Source organism: Pristiophorus japonicus, chromosome 1 (assembly GCF_044704955.1).
Source record: "Pristiophorus japonicus isolate sPriJap1 chromosome 1, sPriJap1.hap1, whole genome shotgun sequence".
Classification (NCBI taxonomy): Eukaryota; Metazoa; Chordata; class Chondrichthyes; family Pristiophoridae; genus Pristiophorus; species Pristiophorus japonicus.
The window spans coordinates 417,529,374-417,543,946 of NC_091977.1; the positions used below are offsets into that span (position 1 = coordinate 417,529,374).

At 44.7% G+C, this 14,573-nt stretch overlaps 1 protein-coding gene across 2 annotated transcripts in view; it reads left to right on the forward strand.

Annotated features, from left to right (window-relative positions):
• The window catches only part of LOC139275194 (acyl-protein thioesterase 1-like), a 248,433-nt gene that overhangs the window by 77,337 nt on the left and 156,523 nt on the right, over nt 1-14,573 (forward strand). The window lies entirely within an intron of this gene.

The window sequence follows — 14,573 nt, forward strand, 5'->3', positions numbered from 1 at the left end:
TGATTCCATACTTCTCCCTAGAATCATCTGAGGCTGAACCAGACTGTTCGCAACCTTGGTATCATATTTGACCCTTAAATAATCTTCCGACCACACATCTGCGCCATCAGTAAGACTGCCAATTTCCACCTCCATAACATCGTCCAACTCCGCCCCTGCCTCTGCTCATCAGCTGCTTACACATTCTTCTATGCTTTGTTACCTCTAGACTTGACTATTCCAAAGCACTCCTGGCTGGCCTCCCATGTTCTACCCTCCGTAAGCTTGAGGTCATCCAAAACTCAGCTTCCCGTGTATTAACTCGCACCAAGTCCTGTTCATCTATCACTCTGCTCACTGATCTATGTTGGCTCCCAGTTAAGCAACACCTTGATTTTTAAAATTCTCTCCTTGTTTTCAAAGCCCTTCCTTAGCTCTGTAATCTCCTCCAGCCCTACAACCTTCCCAGATATCTGCACTCCTCAAATTCTGGCCTCTTGAGCATCTCTGATTTTAATTGCTCAACCATAGGCCCTAAGCTCTGAAATTTCCTCCCCAAACCTCTCCGCTTCTCTACCTCTCTTTTCTCCTTTTAAGGCGCTCCTTCAAACCTATCTCTTTGACCAAGCTTTCTGCCCTAATTTCTCCTTGTGTGGCTCGGTGTCAGATTTTGGTTAAAACGCTCCTGTGAAGCACATTGGGACATTTTACTACATTAAAGGTGTTATATAAATACAAGTTGTTGTTTGCATTGTCACTTTACAAAATCCTAGTAAGAGATTTTTTTCCTTTTGCAAAATTTCATCCTCAGCCAATTAGTATTTAATTTCCAAAAAATAACTTTTGTTATACAGGTGAACTGTTAAACGTGAAATCATTAAAGTAATAATTCAACTGATTGAATATGAGCAGAGAATTTGTGTCACATTCGTAAGTATTCGTAAGTAAGGTTGCAAAATTAGGGAATGGTAGTTTGCAATTAGTAAATTCAGCACAATTTAAATTGCTCACCAATTGCTTGATGAGCAGGGCATGTGTCAAAAAAATAAATAAATAGCCTGTTATCAGTAAATTAGTTGAATGCTAGTAACAATTAGTGTTAAATAACTCAGCAGGCTGTAATTAGTACAGTAATGAGCACAATTAAATTGCTCACCAATTGCCTAACGAGCAGAGGGTGCTAAGTCAGTATAAAATAAATAAATTTGAGAAAATTAAACTAATTAGTAACCACATCAGTTTTGCATTAATTAGTTAGGTAGTAGTTGATAACTAGTTAACAGATATCATCCATCAATCACGCCATCACTGGAGGTTGGGCCTGGGGTGGGGGGGATGGCCCTGTACCCTCCCCGCCTCTGCACTCGCCACTCTCCGCCAGTTTAGTGGTCGCATTGGTGTCAGTAAAAAGCCCTCCTCCAGGGGACCGTGGTCCAATCCATGACTCCAGACCGCCTTCTATTCACCTCAGCCACTGGTCTCCATATCTTCGCCTCCCGTCTCTAAGGCCTGTTGCTATATTGACTCCCCTGCTGCCTTGGAGACAATGACCAGCCTCCTGTCCTGACGTCACATGGAGTGGGGTCAGGTGTGGAGGTCTTTCAAAGCTCGAAGCCAGGTCTTGACATGCCGGAAAGAATCCATTGCGGGGCTGTATTTTGCTGGCCACTGCTGTAAGTGCATAGTTTGAGCAGAGGAAATTTATTAGAATGGTACTAGGAATGAGGGACTTGGGTGTAGAGAGTCTAGAGAAGCTGGGGTTGTTCAATATTATGAGTGGTTTTGATAGGGTAGATAGGGAGAAACTTACTGGCAAGGTGGTTGGTAACCAAAGGACACATATTTAAGATAATTGGTAAAAGAATCGAGGTGAAATGTGAATTTTTCTTGCACAGTGAATTATGATCTGGAATGCACTGCCTGAAAGGGTGGTGGAAGCTAATTCAATAGTAATATTCAAAAGGGGAATGGATATTTATTTGAAACGGGAAAAAAATTGCAGGGCTATGGGGAAAGAGCAGGGGAGTGGGACTTATTGATTAACTTTTTCAAAGAGCTGGCCTGAGCATGATGGGCTGAATGGCCTCTTTTTGTGCTGTATGAATCTATTTATGAAACTCATTTCAGCTTTTTATGGCCTTTTTCACCTGCAATTCCACTTTTAAAAATCTGTATTTCTGTATCCATACGTCTCCCTGCTCCTCTACATTTGCTATTTAGGGTATATTACATTCTCTGTTTTCCTCACCCCAACCCCATATAAATGTCCTAGTTTATAATTCTACACTGAACCGCATTTTTATCCGTTTCACTATCAATATCCTCTTGCACTCTTCAGTTTGCCACGGCCCCTAATTTGGTATGATGTACAAATTTTGATATTCATTCTATAGCCATGTTCAGTCCACTTCTATATTGAAAACATGGTTGTCTTGTAGAAGTCCTAAGTATCCAAGATGGTGTCAGTTGAATAGTCCAAGAGCTAGTTTTAAGACTTTCCCTAAAAGCAAGACAGTGAGAACTTTTTCCTCTATGCCACCAATGAATTAAGATATTTTTTTAATTGTGGTAGAGATCAAACAAAACTTAAAATATAACACATCTGAAGCCTGAGATTAGAGAACAGACTTCCATCAAGGCTTGTACACAGTGGGATGAGAGGAAGAACCCCTGAGACTCAGCACATTTTCTTAAAAGGCTTTTATGCTTTTTTCCACTTGCAATCCCACTTTTAAGAATTAGTATTTGGCAATCCTAGATCTCACTGCTCCATTGAAAATATCGCCATTTAGGGCATAACTTTATATGAAAGTTGAACAAATCAGGAAAAGTCTAATATTCTTCACCATTCATTCAATCTTGAAGTACACCAAAGTATTGGTGGTGTAATTCTAGGGATTTGCTGAAGTGTTCCTTATCACATGCTGTAAAGCTGAGACTGTAAAGCTTTACAGATGGGCTGAGAAGAAATCCTTCACTTTTTGAAGTTGTCACTACCCAAACACAATGAGCTCTAACTTTCTGTAGGTCGGGATAAATCCAGTGACTGACATACCGCACCAGATCCAGGCTGTCTGATTGATTGTCAAGTAATGCAGACTTGCCTAGCTCAGATATTGGATAACTATAGAGGAGGATGCTAAGAGGCTGCAGGGTGACTTGGACAGGTTAGGTGAGTGGGCAAATGCATGGCAGATGCAGTATAATGTAGATAAATGTGAGGTTATCCACTTTGGTGGCAAAAACACGAAGGCAGAATATTATCTGAATGGCGGCAGATTATGAAAAGTGGAGGTGCAACAAGACCTGGGTGTCATGGTACATCAGTCATTGAAAGTTGGCACGCAGGTACAGCAGGCGGTGAAGAAGGCAAATGGTATGTTGGCCTTCATAGCTAGGGGATTTGAGTATAGGAGCAGGGAGGTCTTACTGCAGCTGTGGTCTTACTTTACAGGGCCTTGGTGAGGCCTCACCTGTAATATTGTGTTCAGTTTTGGTCTCCTAATCTGAGGAAGGAAGTTCTTGCTATTGAGGGAATGCAGCGAAGGTTCACCACACTGATTCTCGGGATGGCAGGACTGACATATGAGGAGAGACTGGATCGACTGGGCTTATGTTCACTGGAGTTTAGAAGAATGAGAGGGGATCTCATAGAAACATATAAAATTCTGACGGGATTGGACAGGTTAGATGCAGGAAGAATGTTCCCGATGTTGGGGAAGTCCAGAACCAGGGGGTCACAGTCTAAGGATAAGGGGTAAGCCATTTAGGACTGAGATGAGGAGAAACTTCTTCACTCAGAGAATTAACCTGTGGAATTTTCTACCACAGAAAGTTGTTGAGGCCAGTTCGTTAGATATATTCAAAAGGAAGTTAGATGTGGCCCTTACAGCTAAAGGAATCAGGGGGTATAGAGAGAAAGCAGGAATGGGGTACTGAAGTTGCATGATCAACCATGATCATATTGAATGGTGGTGCAGGCTCGAAGGACCGAATGGCCTACTCCACCTATTTTCTATGTTTCTATGTCAGCCTCAGAAGATCGATTTGTTCCAATTTCCCACTGCCAAGCATGTCATTTTTTTAATTTGTTCATGGGATGTGGGCGTCTCTGGCAAGGCCAGCATTTACTACCCATTCTTAATTGACCTTGAGAAGATGGTGGTGAACTGCCTTTTTGAACCGCTGCAGTCCGTGTGCTGAAGGTACTCCCATAGTGCTGTTAGGGAGGGAGTTCCAGGATTTTGACCCAGCGACGATGAAGGAATGGCAATGTACCTTCAAAGTCAGGATTCTGTGTGACTTGGAGGGGAACGTGGAAGTGTTCCCATGCGCCTGCTGCCCTTGTCCTTCAGGTCGCAGGTTTAGGAGGTGCTGCCGAAGAAGCCTTAGCGAGTTGGTGCAGTGTATCTTGTAGATAGTACACACTGTAGCCACGGTACGCTGATGATGGAGGGAGTGAATGTTTAAGGTGTTGGATAGGATGCGAATCAAGCGGGCTACTGTGTCCTGGATGGTGTCGAGCTTCTTCAGTGTTGTTAGAGCTGTGCTCATCCAGGTAAGTGGAGAGTATTAGAAACATAGAAACATAGAAAATAGATGTAGAAGTAGGCCATTCGGCCCTTTGAGCCTGCACCACCATTCAATAAGATCATGGCTGATTATTCACCTCAGTACCCCTTTCCTGCTTTCTCTCCATACCCCTTGATCCCTTTAGCCGTAAGGGCCATATTTAACTCCCTCTTGAATATATCCAATGAACTGGCATCAACAACTCTCTGCGGTAGAGAATTCCACAGGTTAACAACTGTCTGAGTGAAGAAGTTTCTCCTCATCTCAGTCCTAAATGGCTTACCCCTTATCCTTAGACTGTGTCCCCGTGTTCTGGACTTCCCCAACATCAGAAACATTCTTCCTGCATCCAACCCGTCTAGTACCGTCAGAATTTTATATGTTTCTATAAAATCCCCTCTCATCCTTCTAAACTCCAGTGAATATAGGCCCAGTTGATCCAGTCTCTCCTCATATGTCAGTCCTGCCATCCTGGGAATCAGTCTGGTGAACCTTCGGGCTGCACTCCCTCAATAGCAAGAACGTCCTTCCTCAGATTAGGAGACCGAAACTGAACACAATATTTCAGGTGAGGCCTCACCAAGGCCCTGTACAACTGCAGTAAGACCTCCCTGCTCCTATACTCAAATCCCCTAGCTATGAAGGCCAAAATACCATTTGCCTTCTTTACCGCCTGCTGTATCTGCATGCCCACTTTCAGTGACTGATGAACCATGACACCCAGGTGCGAGGTATGATTCAAGCCAATGGAGAGTTTGCCCCATGAATCTCATTATCTTCAGTTTTACTCGGGCTCCTTGATGCCACCCTCGGTCAAATGCTGCCTTGATGTCAAGGGCAGTCGCTCTCACCTCACCTCTGGAATTCAGCTCTTTTGTCCGTGTTTGGACCAAGGCTGTAATGAGGTCTGGAGCCGAGTGGTCCTTGCAGAACACAAACTGGGCATCAGTGAGCAGGTTATTGGTGAGTAAGTGTTGCTTGATAGCATTGATAGGGCAGTAATTGGTCAGATTGGATTTGTCCTGCTTTTTATGGACAGGACATACTTGGGCTGTTTTCCACATTGTCGAATAGATGCCCCTGTTATCGCTGTACTGGAACAGCTTGGCTAGATCCGCGGCTAGTTCTGGAGCACAAATCTTTAGCACGACAGCTGGGATGTTGTCAGGGCCCAAAGCCTTTGTTGTATGTAGTGCGCTCAGCCATTTCTTGATATCACATGGAGTGAATTGAATTGGCTGAAGACTGGCTTCTGTGATGGTGGGGACCTCAGGACGAGGCCGATATGGATCATCCACTCAGCACTTCTGGCTGAAGATGGTTGCAAACACTTCAGCCTTGTCTTTTGCACTTGCCTTCTGTATTCCACCATCATTGAAAATGGGGATATTCATGGAGCCTCATCCTCCCATTAGTTGTTTAATGGTCCCCCATCATTCACGACTGAATGTGACAGGACTGCAGAGCTTTGATCTGACCTGTTGATTGTGGGATCGCTTTGCCCTGCCTATGACATGCTGCTTCCGCTTTTTAGCATGCATGTCGTCCTCTGTTTCAGCTCAGGTTGGAACCTCATTTTTAGGTATGCCTGGTGCTGCTGCTGGCATGCTTTTCTACACTCCTCATTGAACCAGGGTTGGTCCCTTGGCTTGATGGTAATGGTAGAGTGAGGGATATGCCAGGCCATGATGTTACAGATTGTGGTGGAATGCAATTCTGCTGCTGTTGATGGGCCACAGCGCCTCATGGATGCCCAGTTTTGAGCTGTGAGATTTGTTCTGAATCTATCCCATTTAGCATGGTGGTAGTGTCACACAACACGATGGAGCATGTCCTCCGAGTAAAGACGGGACTTTGTCTCCACAATGACTGTGCGGTGGTGACTGCTACCAATGCTGTCATGGACAGATGCATCTGCGACAGGTAGATCGGTGAGGACAACGTTGAGTAGGTTTTTCCCTCATGTTGGTTCTTTCACTACCTGCCGCAGGCCCAGTCTAGCAGCTATGTCCTTCAGGACTCTGCCAGCTCGGTCAGTAGTGGTGCTACCGAGCCACTCTTGGTGATGGATACTGAAGTCCCCCATCCAGAGTACATTCTGTGCTCTTGCTACTCCCAGTGCTTCTTCCAAGTGGTGTTCAACATGGAGGAGTACTGATTCATCAGCTGAGGGAGGGTGGTAAGAGGTAATCAGCAGGATGTTTCCTTGCCCATGCTTGACCTGAAATCATGAGACTTCATGGCGTCCGGAGTCAACGTTGAGGACTTGCAGGGCCATTCCCTCCCGACTGTGCCGCCATCCCTGGTGGGTCTGTCCTGACGGTGGGACAGGGCATGCACAGCGATGGTGATGGAGGAATCTGGGACATTGGCTGAAAGGTATGATTCTGTGAGTAACATAGAAACATAGAAAATAGGTGCAGGAGTAGGCCATTCGGCCCTTCGAGCCTGCGCCACCATTCAATATGATCATGGCTGATCATGCAACTTCAGTCCCCTTTCAACTTCAGAGTATGACTATGTCAGGGTGTTGCTTGACTAGTCTGTGGGACAGCTCTCCCAATCTTGGCACAAGTCCCCAGATGTTGGTGAGGAGGACTTTGCAGGGCCAACTGGACTGGGTGTGCCGTTGTCATGTCCGGTTTTATTAATGTTTCTCGTAGCAACTAAATGGCTTGCTAGGCCATTTCAGAGGGCAGTTTAAGAGTCAACCACTTTGGAGTCAACTGAGCTCCAAATAGATAATTCAAGAAAAGAGGAAGAGAGAAAACGGGGAAATACAGGTCAGTTAGCCTGACATCAGTCGTCGGGAAATTGCTGGAATCCATTATTAAGAAAGGTAGCAGAGCACTTAAAAAAAATCATATTAGGCAGAGTCAACATGGTTTTATGAAAGGGAAATCGTGTTTAACAAATTTATTAGAGTGTTTGCGGATGTAACGAACAGGATAGATAAAGGGGAACCAGTGGATGTGGTATATTTGGATTTCCAAAAGACATTTGATAAGATGCCACATAAAGGTTGCTATGCAAGATAAGGGCTCATGGGGTTGGGAGTAATATATTAGCATGGATAAAGGATCGGTTAACGGACATAAAACCAAGAGTCGGGATAAATGGGTCATTTTCCGGTTGGCAGGCTGTAACTAGTAGGGTGCTGCAAGGATCGGTACTTGGGCCTCTGGTATTTACAATCTATATTAATGACTTTGATGAAGAGATCGAGTGCAGTGTATCCAAATTTGCTGATGATACAAAGCTAGGTAGGAAACTAAGCTGTTGAGGTGGTCACAAAGAGCCTGCAAAGGGATATAGACAGATTAAGTGGGCAATAAAATGGCCGATGAATATAATGTGGGGAAATGTAAGGTTATTCACTATGGTAGGAAGAATAGAAAAATAGAGTATCTTTTAAATGATTAGAAACTATTAAATGTTGGTGTTCGGAGAGATTTCGATGCCCTTGTACAGGAAACACAAAGTTAGGATGCAGATACAGCAAGAATTTAGGAAGGCAGATGGCATGTTGGCCTTTATTGCTCGGGAGTTAAAGTACAAGAATAAGGAAGTCTTACTACAATTGTACAGGGATTTGGTGAGACCACACCTGGCGTACTGTGCACAGTTTTGGTCTCCTTATCTGAGAAAGGACATGCATGCCTTGGAAGGCTGTTCAATGAAGGTTCACTAGATTGATCCCTGGGATGAGAGGGTTGACCCATTAGGAGAGATTGAGTAGATTGGGCCTATAGTCTCTGGAATTTAGAAGAATGAGAGGCGAATCTCATTGAGAAGGTAGATGCTGAGTGGTTGTTTCCCTAGCTGGAGAGTCTAGAACTCGGGGGCATAGTCTCAGGATAAGGGGTCAGCCATTTAAGACTGAGATGAGGACAAATTTCTTCACTCAAAGTTGTGAATCTTTGGAATTCTCTACCTGAAAGGGCTGTGGATGCCAAGTCGTTGAGGATATTCAAGGCTGAGATAGATAGATTTTTGGACTGTAGAGGAATCAAGGGATGTGGGGATTGGCTGGGAAAGTGGAGTTGAGATCAAAGATCAGCCATGGACTTATTGAATGGCAGGGAAGGCTTGAAGGGACATATGGCCTGCTCCTGCTCCTAATTCTTATGTTCTTATTTTTACCTCTTCTCTTACCCCTCACACCCCCAAATTAGGAGTTACGAGTTGGGCCTGTGAACCCTCACTAAGTGACAATAGGGTATCAGGAGCTGTTATGAGCAGCACAATTTATGGTATGTGTGTGCATTGCCGTCAACCTCCTGCCCACTATATGGACATGCAGCATACCCCATCAAACAGTGGAGGTACAGGCCTTCAACAGCAATTGCATACATCTCTGCAACCCAATCAAGGTATCCACCAAACCCATAAATATGCGTGCATATTAACTTAGTCGGTAATATTTTGCAATAGCTATTATCTATATGTTCAACTTTCCTTATCGGCTGTTTTACACAGATCTGTTGTACAATGAAAGGACCTGTAGATTGAGATATCTCTATCACCTCGCCGACTGCTCCCACTTGGTTCCACTCTTGTGTATCAAATCATAGCCAAAACATCTCCAGCATTGGCTTCTTTTGCTCCAGCACCATTACCTCTTATTCTATCTCCCCCGGGTTGAGCCATACTGTTCACAACCTCGCCATTTTATTCGACACCGAGGTGAGATTCTGACCCTTTATCCTCTCCATCACAGAGACTGCTTACTTCCTGTTACGTAACTTTGCCCGCTTCCGACCCTGCCTCAGTCGATTTGCTGTTGAAACTCTCATTTATGCATTTGTCACCTCCGGATCCAACTATTTCAGTGCAAACGTGGCCAGACTCCTATCCTACATGCTCTGTAAACTTCAACTCATCCAAACCTCTGCTGTCTGTATCCTATCTTACAAGTCATTTTCGCCCATCACACCTATGCTAGCTAACATGCATTAGTTCCTGGTCCCCCAATGTTTCCAATTTAAAATTGTCAGCCCTGTGTTTAAACCCATTATAGCCTCATCACTCCCTATCTCTATAACCTTCTCCAGCCCTACAGTTTCTCCAAGAACGCTGTTCCTTCAACTCTGGCGTCTTGCACACCTGTACCTCGCTTTGCCCCACCATTGGCTGCCATGTCTTCAGCTGCTTAGACCCCATGCTCTGGAATTTATTCCTAAAGCCACCCTCCTCCTTTCATACAAACATGTAAACAATGATGGACAGGTAAAGACCCGTTGGTCCATTGAGCCTGTCCCAGTGTACAATTGCGATACCTAGTGTATTGCAACATATGCACTCCACCCCATCCGAAACCATGTGATCTGAGAGAGACAAAAAAAGATTTTTAAAAAACAGACCAAGTTGGTGTGGGGGTGGCGAGGGTGGGCGGAAACCTGGGAAGTTCCTCTCCGACCCATCTAGGCTATCGACATTACTCTAGCCCTGAATTCCCTGCAGTACCTACCTTCTGTAAGTGATGATCTCCGCCCCAGCCAGAAACAAATTCAGCTTTCGCTTGAAGGAATTCAGCGAATCCGCGTCCACCACACGAGACGGCAGCCTGTTCCAGAGGTCCACTATTCTCTGGGAAAAGAACCACCTCCCTAACCTAGCTCTGACCATATACAACTTAAATTTGTGACTCCTGGTCCTGCCTAATCTGTTCAATTGAAATAAACTGTCAGCTGGAACACAATCAATTCCCTTCATTATCTTATGAACCTCAATCATTTCACCTCTAAGCCTACACTTCTGTTAGATCTCTTAATTTCCAATGAAATACGAACTCCGATTGTAGTTTTAATGTAACTTTATTTCTGGCAGAGAGCAACAAGCTTCTGGCTTTAAGCCAGGTCTTTGTCCTTCTGAGACCACATGGTCAAAATGGCTGTACTTATACCTGGATCAATTTACAGAAAAGAACTCGCCTTCTTTGACCTTATTCGCTCAATTAATAGTCTTTTAACCTTTTAATTGGCTCGCTACCCAAGGGTCCTAAAATGTCAAGTTGATTGATGACTTAATGCAACATGTTACCACTCACGTAGCATCTCTGACTTGTTGTCTGTGAATTTTCACAGCCTGTCTAAATGCAGCCTGTTTGAATTCTCTATCAATCCCCCCTTTGATTCTTTCACAAGCTGAATCATAAAACATCAGGTATCACTGGTTAAACATTCTACAAAATAATTTCATACATGTTAATAGAGTTTCCTTCCAAAATTTGTTGATGTGTTTCGCCACATGTCCGGACTAGTAGCTTCCACACAAATTTACACCAATCCAAGTTCCATCGTGGCCACAATGGAAGTCTGGTTTTAGTAGGTTAATTAACCTTATTCCAATTTAATCCAAATCAGTATCTTAGTTCAACCAGTAAACAACCTTCCCTTAAGCAGAACATACCCCTGTGCCACGTACAGATGGTCTGCTGGGACCTGCAAGGTGTCTCACATGCGGGACAGCAGCTACAGCCGCCTGGTTGCAACAACATTTAATCAACATAAACAAACAATATAAAAGTAAAACAATTACAACAAATAGAATTAAACCTTCCACCAATGATAAGTTCCTATTGAATCTAGCCATTCAGTGGCTCCACTCCACAAAGTGAATGATGGGGGTTGCTTAAATTTTTCTACCTCCTTTTGGATATGCTCCGCTAAGTGGGTAATTTCTTCAGAGCTATCTGGGATATATGTGCAACACTCAGTTCCGAGTAGGGCGCAAGTACCTCCCTTTTCAGCCAGGATGTAATCAAGGGCCAGTCTATTCTGTAGGGCTACTGTGCGGATTGCTACCATTTCTGCATTGATTTTAACTAGGGCCTCTGAGGTATCATTGGCGACCCGTTCCACAACAGATGCCATGTTAATGGATTCCCTTGCCAGTCTGGCGGTCCCATACCTGGGGATCAGAATGGCAAAGAACCTCTCTGTTTCTGAGTTAGCTCTCTTAGGACAGTGTAAATGTTCCGACAGTGACTTTATATGATACATATATGGCACAATGTAGGCTAAATAGCAGGATCCTGTCCAATTCTGGGGCAGGCGTTGTGGCCACACACCCAATAGGTGCCATTATAGGCAATGAATGTTAGCTGTTTCTTTGTCAGCAACACTCCGGGGCCTGTCCAGGCTTTTCCATCTGTTTTATTCAGAATCCCCGTTACGTTAAGAATTCCCACATCAGCCCAGTTTGGACGGTTCAGTGGCTTGATTATGTTATAATTCCGGGAGCAGTTACTATACCCCATATTTTGGCCTCCTTTGATGTTTCTAATCAGACAGACCGATTCCCCTGGTCTTCCTATTCCCGTTGTATTAGTGATAACAAAAAATGGGGGCCATTTGGAATTATTATAGCACGGTTGGTATCCCCCTTCAAAGGTAGTCAGATTGTAACCTGCTGACTTCCATTTACGTGCCCAGTTTTCCATATCGTGAAACGCATTGCCTGTTTTGTTTTGATTAATTATCCACTCGGCCATTTCCGAGATATTCAAGGGAACTGGCCTCAAGGGAATCCCTCCCTTTGAGTGAATAGGAATATGCGCACACACCCAACAACTAGAAATGTTACCTTGTTTGGCATAAATGTATGACATATATAAAAATGTATTTACATGTAATTCCCTTGCTACTCTACTATTTCCCTTTGGTGCAGAGGGTCGGCTAGTAAGAAGTAGGCCTATGCCTAGAATACCTACAATCAATAATACAGTAAATTTATACATTTTCGCAAAAAGTAATTGTCCTTATAGATTTCAGCTTAGTTACGGGTGCTCGTTTAACGTGTGAAGCGTGGATCCAGGCTTTCTTTCCTTGGACTTTAACAGCTGCCTGGGTGGTCAATAACACTTGATAAGGTCCCTCCCACTTGGCACCCAAAGGTTCTTTATGCAACTTTTTCATATACACCCAGACTCCCGGGATGATGTCGTGTCCTCCTTCGGGTGGATTACCCCAAGCTGCCGATACCTGTCGGGAAACAGAACTAATAGCATTGGTTAAGTTCTGACAGTATGATAACAAAGTGTCACTCATTAAGTGAACATCAGTTTTCTGTAAATCGATAGTTCTTGGCAGCGACATGGGTCTTCCTGTTATAATTTCAAATGGGCTTAGACCTGTAGTTCTGTTCGGGGTTGCCCTAATGCTACATAGCACTATTGGTAGTGCCTGGGGCCATGGTGTTCCTTCTTGGTGATATTTGGCAAGCCGTTGTTTCAGAGTTCAATTCATTCGTTCTACTTGTCCTGATGATTATGGATGATAAGGACAGTGTAAATCCCACGTAATGTTCAGTAACCTACAGACTTCTTGGCAGACAGCACCTGTGAAGTGTGCTCATTGATCTGAGTCAATGCTACTCGTGACTCCCCATCGGGGAATGTAATCCTTACACAAGACCTTTACAGTGTGATTGGCTGTGGCTCTTTTAGTTGGGACAGCTTCTACCCATCTAGAGAATCTGTCGACCATGACAAGAATGTTAGTGTATTCTTGGCATGAAGGAAGAGATATATAATCAACCTGCAGATGCTGGAATGGTCCGACAGGGGCAGGGTGCCTCAGTTGGGACATTACCGTGATGGGTCCAGAATTATTTTTCTGGCAGACCACACAGCGGTCTGCTACCAGCTGGGCATGTTTTTTAAATCCCCGACCCCACCAGCTTTTCTGGAACCGTGCCGTCATCTGTTGTGAGGCCAAGTGTCCCCACGAGTGGATCTGTTGGGCTAAAAAAGGCATAAGCGCTTGTGGCGCGACTGGCTTGTCGGTAACTCTTTGTCTCCAGACACCATCTTCACATAGCTTAATTTCTGCCTCAATCCATGTCCATTTTTCCTCTCGGGAGCACTCGCCTTGCATTGTTTGAAGGTCTCGTGTCAGAGTCCTGAGTACTTTCAATCTGCACATCTGTGTTGGTTCTTCTGGAGGAACGCCCTGTGAGGTGGCATCTTTAGCTGCCTGGTCGACTTGGGCATTTCCCTGTGCTGCTGTGGTATTTTCCTTGGTATGGGCCTCACACTTCAGGATGGACACTTCCTGAGGTAATTGTATGGCCTCCAGTAAGTCTCGGACTTCTTTTCCATTTCGGATAGGTGTACCAACAGCAGTGAGGAATCCTCTTTTCCGCCATAACAGACCAAAGTCGTGAGCGACTCCAAAAGCATAACGCGAATCTGTGTAGACATTAGCTGTCTGTCCTTCTGCTATTCGACATGCTTCTGACAGGGCCCGTAACTCGGCCTGTTGTGCTGACGTTCCTGAGGGTAAACATCCTTTTGCCACTACCTCATATAAGGTTGTAACTGCCCATCCTGCTTTTCTGGTACCATTGTCAACAAAGGAGGAACCATCTGTAAACAAGATGAGGTCTGGGTTGTGTAGAGGCTCCTCTGCTGCTAAGGCTGCTTCTTCTGTTTCTTTTAAAATCTCCACACAGTCATGCTCTTCACATTCTCCCCCCTCTTGCTCCCTCGATTCTGACATCGGGAGCGTAGTTGCGGGATTAACCGGGCTGGCCCGGAAGATATGGAGATTAGGAGCTTCCAAAACTGCTGTCCAGCGGGTCCATCTTGCTGCCTTCACCTGAGACATTCTATTCATAGACAGCAAAGCGTGTACGGTGTGGGGACACTTGACAATCAGCTTTTGGTCGAGGACTAGACTAGACCCGCAGTGGTCATTACCGCTCGACATGTAGCTTCCATGGCCCTTAGGCAACTTCCCCATCCGAGGGCTACCGCATCCAGTTTTGCCGAATAATAGCCAATAGGTCTTTGCCGATCCCCATGTTCTTCTGTCAGTATAGCTGTCATATATCCTTCTTTCTCATGGACAAACAGGGTAAATGGCTTACCACTGTCGGGAATTCCCAGAGCCAGTGCCGAACACAAAGCCTTTTTCAAACTCAGGAAGGCCCCTTGCTGTTCTTTAGTGAGGGTGATGGCTTCTTTAGAGGCACGTTTCCCCTTTAAAATATCATTCAGTGGCTGAGCAAGCTGTGTG